The sequence below is a fragment of the Nycticebus coucang genome, chromosome X (assembly GCF_027406575.1).
Source record: "Nycticebus coucang isolate mNycCou1 chromosome X, mNycCou1.pri, whole genome shotgun sequence".
Classification (NCBI taxonomy): Eukaryota; Metazoa; Chordata; class Mammalia; order Primates; family Lorisidae; genus Nycticebus; species Nycticebus coucang.
The window spans coordinates 113,947,168-113,963,048 of NC_069804.1; the positions used below are offsets into that span (position 1 = coordinate 113,947,168).

Below are 15,881 nucleotides of genomic sequence, written 5' to 3' on the forward strand. Positions count from 1 at the left end.
CTTTCCAGGGGTAGGGACCTGAGCACTGGCCTAGGTCAATGCTTGGGGTGAATCCTCCCCATAGTCCATTAAGACAAGGAAGTGAGCTTGAGATAGATTTTCCTGTTTGGATGGCATAATGGGTGGAGCAGTGTCATGGGTCCTGAAGACACAGAACCAGCTAGGGAAATGGTCATTTCAGCCATGAGCATTGGAGACACATGAGTGATGATGACAAGGGCCTCCCCAATCTATTTCTGGAGGACAAAGTATGGCAAATGGGACTGTTTTGTCAAGGAGCATGAACATTGAACATTTTTAATAATTACTTTTTCGCATTCTAATGTTCTTACTATTGTACATTCCAATCAACTACAAGGCAAAGAGCTCCTCTTTTTCTGAATATGTACAATAATGAGTTTCCTGACATTATTATTATTAGGTAAATATCCTATTGTTAAAATATTAGATTACTCTTCATTTTTTCAATCTATTCCCATGTAAACAGCATATTTCACATGTACATTTCTAAACGCAAGCACAGTGGTGCCACCTTATTTTTTAGGATAAGTCTTGGAATAATATTAGAGTTGACAAGAAAAACTGATCAGTGTGTTTGTTCTTACATTGTGTCCAGTTTAAATTGAGACTGTGGAGTCTCAAGAATTCCACACACTGCTGGTGGAGGATAAAGTGGAACATCATATTTTAGCAGAGACACTGGGCAACATCTATGCAAGTGAGGCCCCTTCAGCTGCTGCCCTGTCAGGTCTCCTCGGCAGAGTCTTGGGCAAGTGTGCAAAGCCAGTTATAGCAGCACGGCTAAATGTCAACATAGCCCCATAGCTGCCTAGTTAGAGACACCTCAGAGACATGATTTTCAATGAAAAAAACCCAATACCTGCTATATAAATATATTATGTACATACTTATAATTTAATCTTTGCACAGTAATTATTTGTTTTGGATGTATCCATAAGTACAAAAATGTGGAGCAAAGCGTGAGAATGATAAAACTAATTTTGGATAGTGGTTTCCCCTGGGGGTTAGACAATCAGAGACATTATCCTGGAGCACCCACTCCATCATGTTTTACTTTATAACCTTGGCTGTGTACGTGTTTGTCTATTATGGTATTTACTAAATATTTTAAAATGTTTGAAAGGTGACATATTTGACATGAATAAATCTTTAATGGGCTTTATCTATGATTAATAAATAGCTTGTTGTGCATTTAGAAAATGTGGAGAATGCATTCAAATACCAAAATGAATATATTCAAAACCTTCAACCCTACTAAGCACTAGTAAAGCTGTTATCATAGAGATGCATCTACTCTGAATATATGTATACACACACCTGTGCTCACACACAATATGGGTGCATTTAACATAGATCTAACTTAGGCTCGGCGCCCATAGGTCAGTGGTTAGGGAGCCGGACATGTAAACCGGGGTTAGTGGGTTTCAACCCAACAATGACTACTACAACAAAAAAATATTTGGGCGTTGTGGCAGGCACCTGTATTCCCAGCTACTTGGGAGGCTGAGGCACAAAAATCACTTAAGCCCAAGAGTTTGAGGTTGCTGTGAGCTGTGATGGCACGGCACTCTACCTAGGGCAACATAGTGAGACTCTGTCTCAAAAAGATAAAAACAGATCTAACTTAACTAGAATATATTAACTATCTGTATGTGTCTGACAAGAAATTTAGTGTCTCGAAGCTATACTCATCCATTAGCTCACAGGTCTATATGTCAGAAATCTGGTGTGGCATGTATGACCTTATTTTCTGTTCAGGGTCTCTCAAGGCTGGAATCAAGGGAGTTTTATGACCTGGCCCGAGATCTTGTCTGGAATTTCTGGGGAAAATTTGAAATTGACTCCACAATTTCAATTTAAACCAGACACGGTATTTAAGTACCTCCAAGATCATTTATTGTTGCAAGTATAAGTTATTTCCTCATAGCTATTGGATAGCAGCCCATTTCTATGATAGCTGTCATCTGGGGATGTTCTCAGCTTCTAGGGGATAAGTGCATATTCCTGCCATTTAGCTTCCTTCCTTTTCCCACCAGCAATTATGTGACAAAGGTTCTCTGTGCTTCAAATATGCCTTCCCCTCATATGAGCAGCCGGATAAAACTCTCTGTCTTTAAAGGGCTTGACTGATTAGATCAGGCCCACTCAGATAATCTCCTTTTTGCCACTAAAAGATCACAATGATATAAGTAATACTTTATTATAGTCTCTGGTTCTACTCACCCTTAAAGGAGAGAGGAATCACCTAATGGTGAGGGCCATTTTAGGTCATCTTAGAATTCTGCCTGCCACACTGAGATTCAGACCAAAAACGTGCAAACTTTAACAATTTTAAGTTTAAACTGCATTTTCTGACAAAGCTCAGGCTCATGTAATAGGGCATCATTATGCTTGGTTGAGGTGGGCACAGGGTAAGTGACTCACTCAATCTTCTGTTGTCAGGGATGTGTCTGGCCCCTGGCTCCAGACTTCTGTCCAGCATTAATGTCATCTTGCCCTGTACTTTCCCTTCTACTTTGGAATCAATGGAAAACTGCTCCTCCTGTCTCAAAGCATACAGTAAACTGGAGGGGACAGGAAGGGAGATGCAATCATGGGAAATATTGTGGTGATTTTCTTCTCTTCCCCATCTCTGGTGAATAACTCATTCTGTAACTCATAACTGGCCCAAAGCTCACAGGTAATGCGAGTATATTTCAGCTCTTGATCATACCCTTTTCAGATTCTTTCTATGTAGTAATGTTCTTAGGTTTAGTCAATGCCATGTTCTCTCTGAGAGGGAGGAGGTAGGTGGGCCAGGGTATGTGCTGAAGTCCCAATACCTCCTCCATAGGCATTTTATAGGTTTTATCATTTACCTCTCAGGGCAGCACTGTTAAGAAGTATCATGAGACCCACTGCACAGATGACCAAGCTCCAGCTCACAGAGACTAAGACCCTCTCCAGATCAGTTGCAGGATTAGAATAAGGTTCCACCTCTTACCCTTCCCACAATATAACTAGCAGCTTCCCATTTGAAAGATGATGATTTTACATTTTCCTAGCATCGTGCTGTATAGGGAGTCACTCAGCAAACCCTCATATTAAAACATAAGATGATAGAGTTGAGATACTGCCTTTTGGGCCATGAGGCCTAGCTGGGAGGATGGCCACATGGATTAGTAGGTCTCTGAGGTTAACTGTGGGAAGAAATGAGGGAGCATGACCTCATGTGGAACAAAAGGGAAGAGGATGATGATTTCCTTCCTTTTTTCTCCTTCTATTCCCTGGAGAAGAACAGGAACAACAGGTCCTCTGGGGTCTACTTCCATCTCTGTCTTTCTATCCTTCACTATCCCTTTTGCCTCTGCCCCTTTGACTATAGGAAATGTCCAGAGAAAGTAAGTGTCAGGGTTTGCTGACAGGGGACAGAAATTTGAGAAGTGCCCGATGACAAGAATGGTAGATTAAGAAGCACAGACGCTGGGACCCATGCCCTGGGTGCTCTATCAAGCACTGAGCACTTGATTTCCACCTGCTTTTCTGCCCCTTGCCGCCACTACCCCAGAGCAAGGAGCGCACACATGACAGAAATATCTGTTTTCAAAGTGAGGCTGACAGGGTGAAGTGATGTAGCCAGGAAACGAAAGTATCCCAGAATTAATTGTTTGGGTCTGGCACCAGGATGCAGGGACATTTCCTGCCTCTTGTTCCAGTGACCTACCTGTCAGGCAGATGCAGTATGAGGATTTCATATCACCTCATGAGAGAAGGGAACATGCTTCTCTCATGTAAAATTTGGGGGCAGGGTGGGATAGCAGACAGGAAACCCCTGGAAAAAGGCAGAAATGGGGTGAGTGGTAATTCCATTTCTAGCCCTCCCTCCAGCCCCATCAGGACACTCAACCTACCATGTGTAAATGCCACTGACTCACAGGGACATTAGAAACATGTGAGTGCTCTTCTCTCTACCTGCTATCCAGGAGAATGGTAAATAGTTACTGTACACTGGATAAATTTGACAGGCACTGTTGCCATTAGGGTCTCTCAGAGAAGCAGTGTTGTGGAGAATAAGACCAGCAATTGAAATTGTATGGAAAATAAAGGGGACCACCACTCTCTCATGGCATGTGGCAACCTTTATTTCTTCCTCCAAACCTTATATAGACACATAACTTAATCAATAAACACATGACTTAAACTTTGTCCCCAGGCTTCTTACTGCCTGGTATTTACAGGCCTAGGATAAACCAGATTAACTAATAAACATTTTACTAACATTATCTAAAGCTATTCTTATGGGCTAAGGTTTAATCGGATTAACTGATAACTACTTTATCCTCCTAAAAATACATGACTTAATGGAGAACATGTTGTTAGCCATTACTTCTTTGCTCTTATCTGACAAAGCCTGAGGTTCTGGGGGAGAATGATAGATTGAATATCTGGCTTACTGGCCTCACCGTATGGAGGCAGTGACTTTAGTCTTTAAGCAAGGCTTAGTCAGGAAATTCCTAAGACATACAGAAACTTGTTTGCAAGCCTCTGCTCCCATGTGGGATTTAAGTCAGGGGGTTTTAATGCCCACAACCAAGCAGGCCGACCTTAGGTCAGGGGGGTTTTAAGCCTGCAACCAAGCCGGCCATATAGGATTCTGCCTCAGTTTCTCACAAATATGCATGCACAAAGTCTTTTCACTACTACCTCTCAAACAGCTGTTTTGGCCAGAGGCATATAGGCCTTTCGCCTATATTTCCCCCTTCAATTTCTTATTGGCATTCATATCAGACATCATCAAAGTAAAAATGGCAGCATGTCTTTCAGTCTCCTTATTAGTTTCATTCACCTTCTTACACACGATATATAAAATCACATTTAAGTTTGATTTACTTTTTTAAACAAATTCATCACCCATAATAACAATAGCCTGTTCCAAATCAGAAATTTCATTACATATTTCAGTATCTATCTGTTTTTGAGCAGTGCATAGTTGTTCTGAATTTTTGTGCCAATCAGCAACAAAGTTCTGTGTCTTTATATTTCGTGCCAAGGTGACTCCCCCTGTTGCGGCAGTTGCAGTAACAGCAATGATCCCTAAGATAGCAGTAATCAACAGTCCAATGAACCAGTGATGTTTTTTCAGGATTCGCTCGACCAATAGCTGAAACATTGGCAGAGCTGAGGACTTCTGCCAAGGTCTTGACAAGTTCACCGGCAGCCACACTCCAGTTAAAGTTCTCAATAAATACAGTTGTTCCTTAGAGGGATCAAAACTCACAGATTTGTTAACACAAGTAAATAATTGTCAAACAGGACAGAATAATTCTCTTGCTTCCCTGTTCCAATTTACATTTCCTTTAAGCCACACAAAAGGTAATGGTAGGCAATCCTGAATATATCGAGTATCTTTAACTTCAAAACTCATAGCATACTGATTATTCTCAGGCTTGTGAGACAGACCACCCCTCCAGGCTTTAATGGCCTGCATGGCAGCAGCAACCTTCCACAAATGAACATGCATTGGGTAACTTCCCAGACTGGGGGAGGGAGGTGAAAACCCACCACTGCTTCAATGCATAGGGTAACTAGTGGCTATTCCAACTACCTTTTTCTTTCTTTCTTTTTTGCAGTTTTTGGCTGGGTCTGGGCTTGAACCCACCACCTCCAGCATATGAGGCTGGCTCCCTAGTCCTTTGAGCCACAGGCACCACAATCCAACTACCTTTTTCTTTAATAGATGTTTATAATTCTCCATCGGGATGTCAACTGGGACATCGAATGGAACAGGAACATCAGATGAGGTTTGTAAACTTGCAACAGGACCCCATCCACAATCTCCCCGTATGTGGTATTTATCAACATAAAGGGATGTTTTCCTTTACATTTCACCCAATGAATATAATTATGAACTTCTTTAAAAGAATGCATCTGGCACGGGGGTAATTCTGGATTAGTGAGCATGTTTTTAACTTGATGTTTTTCCCATGCATAGTACTCAACATATATATTTGAGAGATCAAATATGGTATGTTGGATGGATGTTCATATGAGCTCGCCCATGCTTGCATAGCCATATGGAGACAATGCATAGAGTTACCAATACAAATGGGGGGATCAATCATTCCAGTAGTATAATTAAAAATGGTAGTGTCTTTTTCTCCTTATTTAAAAGGCCCCCTGGTATTGGAGGGGCCTGGAAGCCAGGCAAAATCATTAATATAAACAGGTACAGTAAGTCCCATCCAACTGACTCCTCTTAATGGGGGGAGGGGTTAGGGACATATGTCCAATAATGAAAAGTCTCTCCCCTTGCTGTTGTTGATAAAACAGCAATAACAGCTAAAAGGAAATTAACAGTAGTCATCTCTTGTTGGGTCTTACTTACCACACCTTCGGCAGCATCACATAGTTTCTTTAACTGGCCCCAAGTAACGTCAGACGATTTCAGTGTTCTCTACAGAAGATTCCATCTCTCTCCTCGGGGTCAGCTCATGCTCATCTTGTTCAAGTTGGTTGTTACTCATTTCACCGCCTTTTTCTTCATTTTCCGTTTGCAATATTACTTCCTCTGGGCAGTGTTGTAATTTTAGATTATTATCTGGAACCCAGAGTTTATTGTCTCCTGTAGAAATATAAGCATAGCCTCTTCCCCAACATATAAAAGTAGCTGATATCCATACATTCTTAATTACATCTTTATAATAAACTGGTTGTTCAAGAGCAGATGAGGTCACAGTTACCCAATGTTTATAAGCTGGTATTTCATTTTTCTCATTCATATTCAAAAAATTTAAGGTAAAAAGAGCTGAAGATCTATTTCTAGGGGTGATGTTATACTGTTCTCCCCTTTCTTCTGTTTTAATAACATTTCCTTTAGTGTTCGATTTTGTCTTTCAATAATAGCTTGTCCAGTGCTATTACCAGGAATTCCTGTAATATGTTTGATATTACATAATTTAAAAAAGACTTGACATCTGTTAGTGATATAAGCAGATCCATTATCTGTTTTGATAGTTGAAGGCTTTCCCATAACTGAAAAGGCCTCTAACAAATGGGTGATGACTGCATCAGCTTTTTCAGATGATAAAGGTGAAGCCCATGAGAAGCGAGAATAAGTATCTACTGAATGATGAATATATTTTAATTTTCCAAATTCAGGAAATTGAGTTACTACCATTTTCCATAATTGATTAGACATTAATCCCCTGGGATTTACTCCCATAGGTAAATGTGAAGCTGTTAAAGGTTGACAAGTGGAACAAGATCATACTATGGTTTTGGTGGCATGCCATGAAATGTTATGTCTTTCCTTTAAGGCTTGAGCATTAGTATGATGTTATGTATGCTCTTGCTGAGTGGTTAAAACAGAGCTGATTAATTGATCAATGGCTTGATTTCCCTGAGTTATAGGACCGGGCAAGCCGGAACGAGATCTTACATGGGTAATATAAATAGGATAAGATCTCTGTCTTATAAGCTGTTGCAGTTAAGAGAATAGTAAAGTTAATTCTTCACTATTGTAGGGTAAAGTCACAGTATCAATAGTTTGAACAATGTGAGTACTATTTTGAGAATCAGAAGTTATATTTAGGCCTTCTTCTGGAAAGTCAGTTAATAATATAATGGCAAACAATTCAGCTTTCTGTACCAATGAATAAGGTGATTGCTGGAACTTATGAGTTTTAGAACTCAGGTATCCTGAGTTTATTAGCATCAGTATAAAAAGTTTCTACATTCAGGATTGGTTCTAATTTGACAACCTTAGGAAGGATCCAAGAAGTATTCTTAAGAAATTGAATTCTCTTATCCCGAGTAAAATGATTATCAATGATTGCTATTTAATCTAACAAAGCTATTTGCCAGTCAGGGTTGAGCATCATCAAATCAGAAATCTGACTGTTAGTAAGAGGAACAATAATTTTTTCTGGGTCTCTACTGACTAATTGCCTTAATCTTTGTCTCCCTTTTAAAACTACAAGGGCTATTTTTTGTACGTAAGTTTCCATTCTTTTAGAAGCTTTATTAGGTAAAAAACACCACTCTATAAGAGCTGTTACTTGTGTTAATAATCCTGTAGGAGAGTGTAAAGATGGAAATACAAACAACTGAAAATGATTAAATTCTGACATTTGATTTAACTGAGCATCTTGAATATGTCTTTCTATCCACTGTAACTCTTTTTCAGCCTCAAGGGTTAATTTTCCAGAGCTACAGAGATCAGAGTCTCCTTCTAATGTTGCAAAGAGGTGGCTAAGAGAATAAGTTGATAAACCTAAACTAGGTTTTACTCAATTAATATCTCCTAAGAATTTTTGGAAATCATTTAAAGTTTTTAGAGAATCTCTCCTAATTTGAACTTTTTGAAGAATAATATTTTGGGCTGTAATTCGATATCCTAAGTATTCCCATGGGTCTTGAGTTTGAATTTTATCTTCTGTGATTTGAAGACCATATTCTTTAAATTTATGGCAAGCCAATTGATATAATTCTTGCAATTTTTAAGAATTAATATGAGCTAATAAAATGTCATCCATATAATGTATACATATAGCTTCTGGAAAAGATTTTCGAAGTTCTTCTAGGGGTTGGTCTACAAATAATTGACACAGGTGGGGCTATTGAGCATGCCTTGAGGCGGATGCCAAAGCTGAATCTTGTAAATTAGCTTGAAAAGTGCCTGAACCGACCTTTCAGCAGGCACGAATATATTGTTCAATAGTAATATTTTCTTGATTCTTTATTCCTGCTAGAGCTTGCTTACAATCAGTGTTAGCATTTTTGAAAGCTAACTGTAAAAGCAATAACCTACGAGCATCCTCTCCTGGGATAAATCTTTCAATAGCAGTGTGCAATCAAGCAACAAATTCAGTGTAGGGTACACTGTTCTCCTGGAATACTTAAGTGAAAAATTGTTTAATTTCCCTTTTCTGGTCTAAATGCTACAAGCTCTGATACAGACATCCCTTACTTGTATTATCTGTTCAGGGGTCAGAGCTGCCTGAGTGTTCACTGCTTCAAATGTCCAGTTCCTGTTAGTTCTTCAAAAGTGAGTCAACCAGCAACTCTGTTTCTATAAGCTTGTACTTTTGCCTTTCAGCCCACCAGAATTTAAATTGAATATATTGACCTGGGCTCAAAGTGGTACGAGCCAAAGTGTCCAAATCTAAAGGAATTAAGTGATGGTTTCCACAATAAGAAGATAAAATCCCCACCACATAGGGTGAATTTGGCCCATAAGCATGAACCACATCTTTCAAAATTCTCAATATCTTAATCTGGACTTCAGTATAATTGACAGCAACATTGCCTTGGGCATCAATCACCTGGGTTGCAGGCATGACTAAGGATTCCTCCTTTCCTTTTCTAGAGGTAGAAGCCTCTACATCCTGAACAATGTTAAAAGTATCAGGCTTGACCTTAAAATGAATTATCTTAACAAAAGTAGGGCTGTTAAGATTAGGCCAGACCAGATAGAATGCTGGCAGTGTGGTTGGGGCAGTTTTAGAGGTAGGAAAGGCAGGAGGAGCTGTGGAAGGGGGCCTGAAAGTTTTTGTATATCAAGGCCCAGTCTGCCATTTTCCTAATTCCTGAAGCCGCTTTTCTATAGATAAAAAGCCCTCAGTAAATAACTTTTTAAGGCTCTTAAAGTCTTCTGCATCAGAGACAATGGTAATAGTACAGTCAGAACCAGTTTCACTATGCTCCTGACCAGACAAGTCCTTGCTTGGGGGGCAATGTGTAGAACAGCCAAACCCATCAGGACTTTTTAAGGGTACATCATATATAGGTTTTTCAGCACATGCACCCTCCTTGGTATTCAGAGTGGGGTGGTGGCGGCAAATAATCAAGAGTATTGTCTGTATCAGAATTAGACTGCAATGGTTCTAAGGCGCCTATAACCAAATAATATGCAGTCCAAACCTCTCTATTAATGAATTCTTCTTGCTGGTGTGCTCTTCTAAGAGCTGTTCTTACCTTCCTCCACACTTTAATATTTAGCTGATTTTTCTTTTCTAGCGTAAACCAGTAACAGTGCTTAGTTACCACCTGAAATAATTCCCTTAGAGTTTTAGTCTTCATAAAGACTCCTGTTCTTTGCAGCAGAGCTTTGAGCAAAGCAACATATTGTTCTTCTAAGGAATGATTATTACCCATTTCCCTTTATTTATGCCACAGAGCCTTGTGTACCCAGCATGACCATTACCTTCATTGTTTCATTCGTCCGTGGTTTACCTTAGGGGTCCACAGCTATGTCCGGAGTGTTGAAGTCTGCCGCGCCCACGGCATTACCGCCGAAACGAGGCGGCACTGACCGCGTTTAGAACGCCGGTAAGGAGGCTTGTGCTCCACGGAGCTTCGCCCCCAGCGACCCCTGCACAAACGGCATCAGAAACGGTGCTCTACGTGCCAAGTCACCCGCAGGAGCTTGAACGACCGTGGCAATCTTTAAAATTTATCACTTTGTTTTTCTTTAGCATAGGTCTGTGTGTTCTAATACTAATCACAATGTGCTTTCTCAGGGCTGGACCCATTGCACTGCAGGATGAGATAAGGCACGAGCTTGCTAGACTCAATACTGCCTATAAGTCAGGCACTAAGACGTTTAAGTAATAAATACCTTCACAGTAAATACCAATGATTTCAGACAATGTATAGATGTTTTATTAAAAGAAGAATCATTTATAACTAGAATAGACAATGATCCTATACAAATCAAAATAGTACAATCACGCAAAGGCAGGAAAAGCAGGATAAACAGAGAAGTAAGAAATTATGCCAGCCTTCCCTTTGTCTTGAGCAGTTAGCAAGAAAATGCAAACCTTGTTATCTCTGGAAAGAGGAAGAAGCAAACAACTTCACAACCATGCTGAGACCAGCTCTTTTATAGTGAGTTAAACTTTGTACTGTTTAGTCTGGACATGCTTTTGACTGTTATCAACAAAAGGCAGAGCAATTGAATTGTTGTTGAAAATGTCTCGAACAATCAGAGCTTACCTAAGCATGAGAAACTGCAAACATAAAGGAAAAATCTGTACATCTAAGTAAATGATTGTAACTCTCCCACTAACTCAAAATAACTCTTGTGTATGACGCCCCCTGCCTGTAAGAAAAAGTGTATAAGTACTTGCATGCTTTCACAGTAAAGTTGCAGCTGCATACTCCGACCCGTAGTGTGTCAGACTGTCATTCCTGCGCCGACCTCTCAACCTTCCTCGTTCCTTCTCCCTGCTCTCCCTCGAACTGAAGCCCACCGACTGGGTGGTCCGTGGCAGAAGTCCAGGTGTCTCCCTGAAGAACCTAGCCAGGCTATCCACAGGAAGAACACCCTGCTCACTGCACCAGAATGTTGCCGTTAGGGTCTCACGGAGAAGCAGTATCACGGAGAATAAGACCCACAATTGAAATTGTATGGAAAATAAAGGGGACCACCACTCTCTCATGGCATGTGGCAACCTTTATTTCTTCCACCAATGCTTATATAGACACATAACTTAATCAATAAACACATGACTTAAACTTTGGCCCCAGGCCTTTTACTGCCTGGTACCAAGGAGCCTAGGGATAAACCAGATTAACTGCTAACCATTTTACTAACATTATCTAAAGCTATCCTTATGGGCTAAGGTTTAATTGGATTAACTGATAACTACTTCATCTTCCTAAAAATACATGACTTAATGGAGAACATGTTGTTAGCCATTACTTCTTTGCTCTTATCTGACAAAGCCAGAGGCTCTGGGGGCGAAAGATAGATTGAATATCTGTCTTACTGGCCTCACCGTATGGAGGCAATTACTTTAGTTTTTAAGCAAGGCATAGTGAGGAAATTCCTAAGACATACAGAAACTCATTTGTGAGCCTCTGCTCCCATGTGGGCATTAAGTCAGGGGGTTTTATGCCCCCAACCAACCAGGCTGACCTTAGGTCAGGGGGGTTTTATGCCTGCAACCAAGCTGGCCATATGGGATTCTCCCTCAGTTTCTCACAAATATGCCTGCACAAAGTCTTTTCACTGCTCCCTCTGAAACAGCTTTTTTCACCATAGGTATATAGGTCTTTTGCCTATAAGGCACCACCTTAACCAAATGATGAATGTTAATATTACTAATGATATAATGTAGGCATTCTGTCCCCCAATCTGATGTGAGAAGAAGGCAACATTAACTCAAAGCTATTCTTTCTCAAAACATATAATCCTGGTACAATCAAAACAAAAATAACTCACTAAGCCTATACTCTTCATGGCTGTCAGTGTAATGAAAGTTGTCTGGCAGTTCCCCAAATAGATAAAGAAATTATCAGGAAGGAATTATTGACAAAGGAAGTTGATAGCAATTCCGCTCTTAGGTACATGCCCAAGGAGAAGGAAAACCTATGTTTGCACAAAAACTTACACATGAATATATGGAGCAACATTGTTCATAACAGCCCCAAACTGGAAACAACCCAAATGCCCATGAACAGATGAATGGATAAGTTAAATGTAATATTAGGTTGTCAAGTATGAAATGTCCGATTTCCTTGAGTACTAAATTTGACAGTTGATACCTCTGCAGTTTTACTTTGACCCTTGTGAAGGTACATGCTCATTCTTTCAAATGCACATTTTGGCTTGTTATTATCTTTCAATTTTTTTTTTTTTTGTTGTTGTTGTAGAGACAGAAGTCTCACTTTATCGTCCTCGGTACAGTCATGTGGCATCACACAGCTCACAGCAACCTCCAACTCCTGGGCTTAGGTGATTCTCTTGCTTCAGCCTCCTGAGTAGCTGGGAGTCTTTCAATTTTTTTAAGAGTAATTTTTATGAAACTATGGATAAGTCAAAAAATAGTGTTGTTTTTTAATCTGAGCTCCATCATGAAACCAATACAGCATGCAGGCAGCTCGAAATATCAACCAAGTGCTTGGGAAGGATATGGCTAATGAATACATAGTGTGTCAATAGTTTGAGAAGCTTCTTTCTGATAATTTTAGTCTTGAAAACTAGCCATGTGGGTACCTGAGACCAAAATGGAAATGATGAGCTTCAAGCTGTAGTGGAAGTGAATCTGTTTCATCCTACTCATGAATTAGCACAAAGTTTGATGTTCCTTACCATTCCAACACTATCTGACCATTTCAAACAAATTGGCAAGGTAAACAAAGTAGATAGATGGGTTCTGGATGAATTAAATGAGCGATAGAAGAAAATCATCTTGAAGCTTGCCTTTCCTTGCTGTCACAACATAAATGAAACCTTTTTTTAAAAAAGTTCAGTTTATTATATCTCAGACAAGAAGCACTACAGTGTTTTTTTCTTTTTTTGAGACATAGCCTCAAGCTGTCACTCTGGGTAGAGGGCTGTGGCATCACAGCACAAAAAAAACTCAAAGTCCTGGGTGCAAGTGATTCTCCTGCCTCTGCCTCCCAATTATCTGGGACTCAAGGCACCTGCCACAATGCCCAGCGAATTTTATTTTTATTTTTTTGGTTGCAGCCATCATTGTTGTTTAGTGGGCTCGGGCTGGATTTGAACCCGCCTACTCAGGTGTATGTGGCTGGCTTTACCCGCTTGAGCCACAGGGGCCTAGCCAAAATGATCCATTTTTACAACATATTACTATGCATGATGGAAACTGGATTCATTATGACAATTTCAAGTGCTTGACACAAAGGTTGCATAAAGGTGAACTGCGGAAGCGCAGTCCAAAACTGAATATTCTTCAAAAAAAGCTAATTGTGTCTGTTTGGTAGTCCAGAGCTGGTATCATTCACTACAACATCATGAAACTTGGTCAGCCTATCACAGCAGATGTCTACTGCAACCATTTGGATAAAATAATGAGGATGCTTATGATTAAGCAGCTTAGATCGGTATGATGATTACATTGGTCAATATAGACAGGCCAATCCTCTTGCAAGGGAACACTTTCACACAAACAACACTGCTCAAACTACAGAGGCTAGACGTGGAAACTCTGTCATCCACTTTATCCACCTGACCTTGCACCAACTGAATACCACTTCTTCCAGGCTTGTGAGCACTTTTTGCAAGGAAAAATATTCAGTGGTCAACAAGGTAACAGAAAATGCCTTTCGCAATTTCATGGCTACTCCTTTTTCAGGCCTCTTCACCGCTGGCATACACAAGCTACCATTAAGACTAGGACCATACTTTGACCATACTTCTTCTTGTTTCACATATAATAAACTAAGCTTTTGATTCAAAACCTGACATTTCAGATTTAATGACCTAATATATTCATACAAGATTTTTCAGTCATTAGAAAAAATGAAATTCTGACACATGCTACAATGTGAAAGAACCTTAGATACATCATACCAGATGAAAGAAGCCAAATTATAAAGATACCATATGATTGCATTTATGTGAAGTGTCTAAATGGGTAAATATATAGACACAGAAAACATATCTGTGATTGCCTAGTGCTGGGGATGGGCAAAGGGATTAACTGTATTCTAGCCTGACAGGACTTTTAGGGGTAACGGAAGTGTCAAAATCTAGATTATGGTGATGGCTGCATACCTATACACACTTACCAAAATTTATCAGATTTTACCCTTAAAATGAGTGAATTTTATTTATAATGCATGAAAAGATGTTTAAAATATGGCATTGATCTGTTCTTCTGTTGCACCACAGTAACAAACGTTTTTGTATAAATGGCTTGACGCACATGTTTCTATACCTTCGAATGTACAGTAGAAGCTCCATAGTTGACCACCCCCCTACATCAATCACCTCCCTAAGTTGACCTAATTTTCACAGACTGCACACACATCACATGTATGTATCAGTACCCTAGACCTGGTTCCTTATGTTGTCTACCTTCGTTTGTTGACCAGTTTGTCATGGTCCCTGAAGTGGTCAACTTAAAGAGGTTCAACTGTATAGCAAACTGTGGTTGGATCTCAAGCCTGCTGTCTCTGTCTTGTGTAACTCTAAACAAAGACAATTATCTCTTCACTCCATCTCATATAACCTCAGATCACGCTTGCGCACAAAATTCAATGACATCTGAACACTTCCACATCTTGCAATTATGGCAATAGTTTGAGAGTGGATCCATGATGGAGTCCAGGGCCTGGCCTCTGTTACAAGATGAAAGATGTCAGCATTATTACTTTATTCATTCCTGTGTGGTCTTCCTCACATACCTCCACTTAGGGAGTCTAAATGGCACTAAGTCTTATGAGTATCACTACGCAATATTTATCAAATGGCTATCAAGTGTACAATATTTGAAAAAAAATTTACCTTGTAGAAATTTATCTTCAGGACATAGTGAAGGTGTTGATACATATCTGGTTATGAGGACTGCCATTCTTAAAATTTTATCCTTTCATATCTGGGCCTGAATTTAGGAAGGGAGACCAAATGAAGAGGCAGAAGGGAGCAGGGCAAAATATTGATAGAAACGGACACACACACACTGAGACACAGACCACATCGTGTTATTATGATACTGGAATTGTCTCAAAGAGAGTGCTGGGCTCAGGAAGGGCACATTCATCTCACTAATGCAAACAGCCACAGGAAGGGTGCCCTATGCTGTGCCTACTACTAATGAGCAAACTCTTAAAAAATACCATCCACACGGTGTAGCTAATAGGGAATGTCAGAACACTTTAAATAACACAGAGTTATAAAAATTGATTATGTTGGCTCTGTGCCCATAGCATAGTGGGTACAGTGCCAGCCATGTACACCGAGGCTGGCAGACTCGAACCTGCCTGGACCAGCTAAACAACAATGTCAACTGCAACAAACATAGTCAGGCATTGTGGCAGGGGCCTGTGTTCCCAGCTACTTGGGAGGCTGACGCAAGAGAATCACGTAAGCCCAAGAGTTTGAGGTTGCTATAAACTGTGACGCCACT

At 40.1% G+C, this 15,881-nt stretch overlaps 1 pseudogene; it reads right to left on the reverse strand.

Annotated features, from left to right (window-relative positions):
• Positions 1-5,012: 5,012 nt before the first annotated feature.
• The window catches only part of LOC128576951 (HORMA domain-containing protein 2-like), a 39,673-nt pseudogene continuing 28,804 nt past the window's right edge, over positions 5,013-15,881 (reverse strand).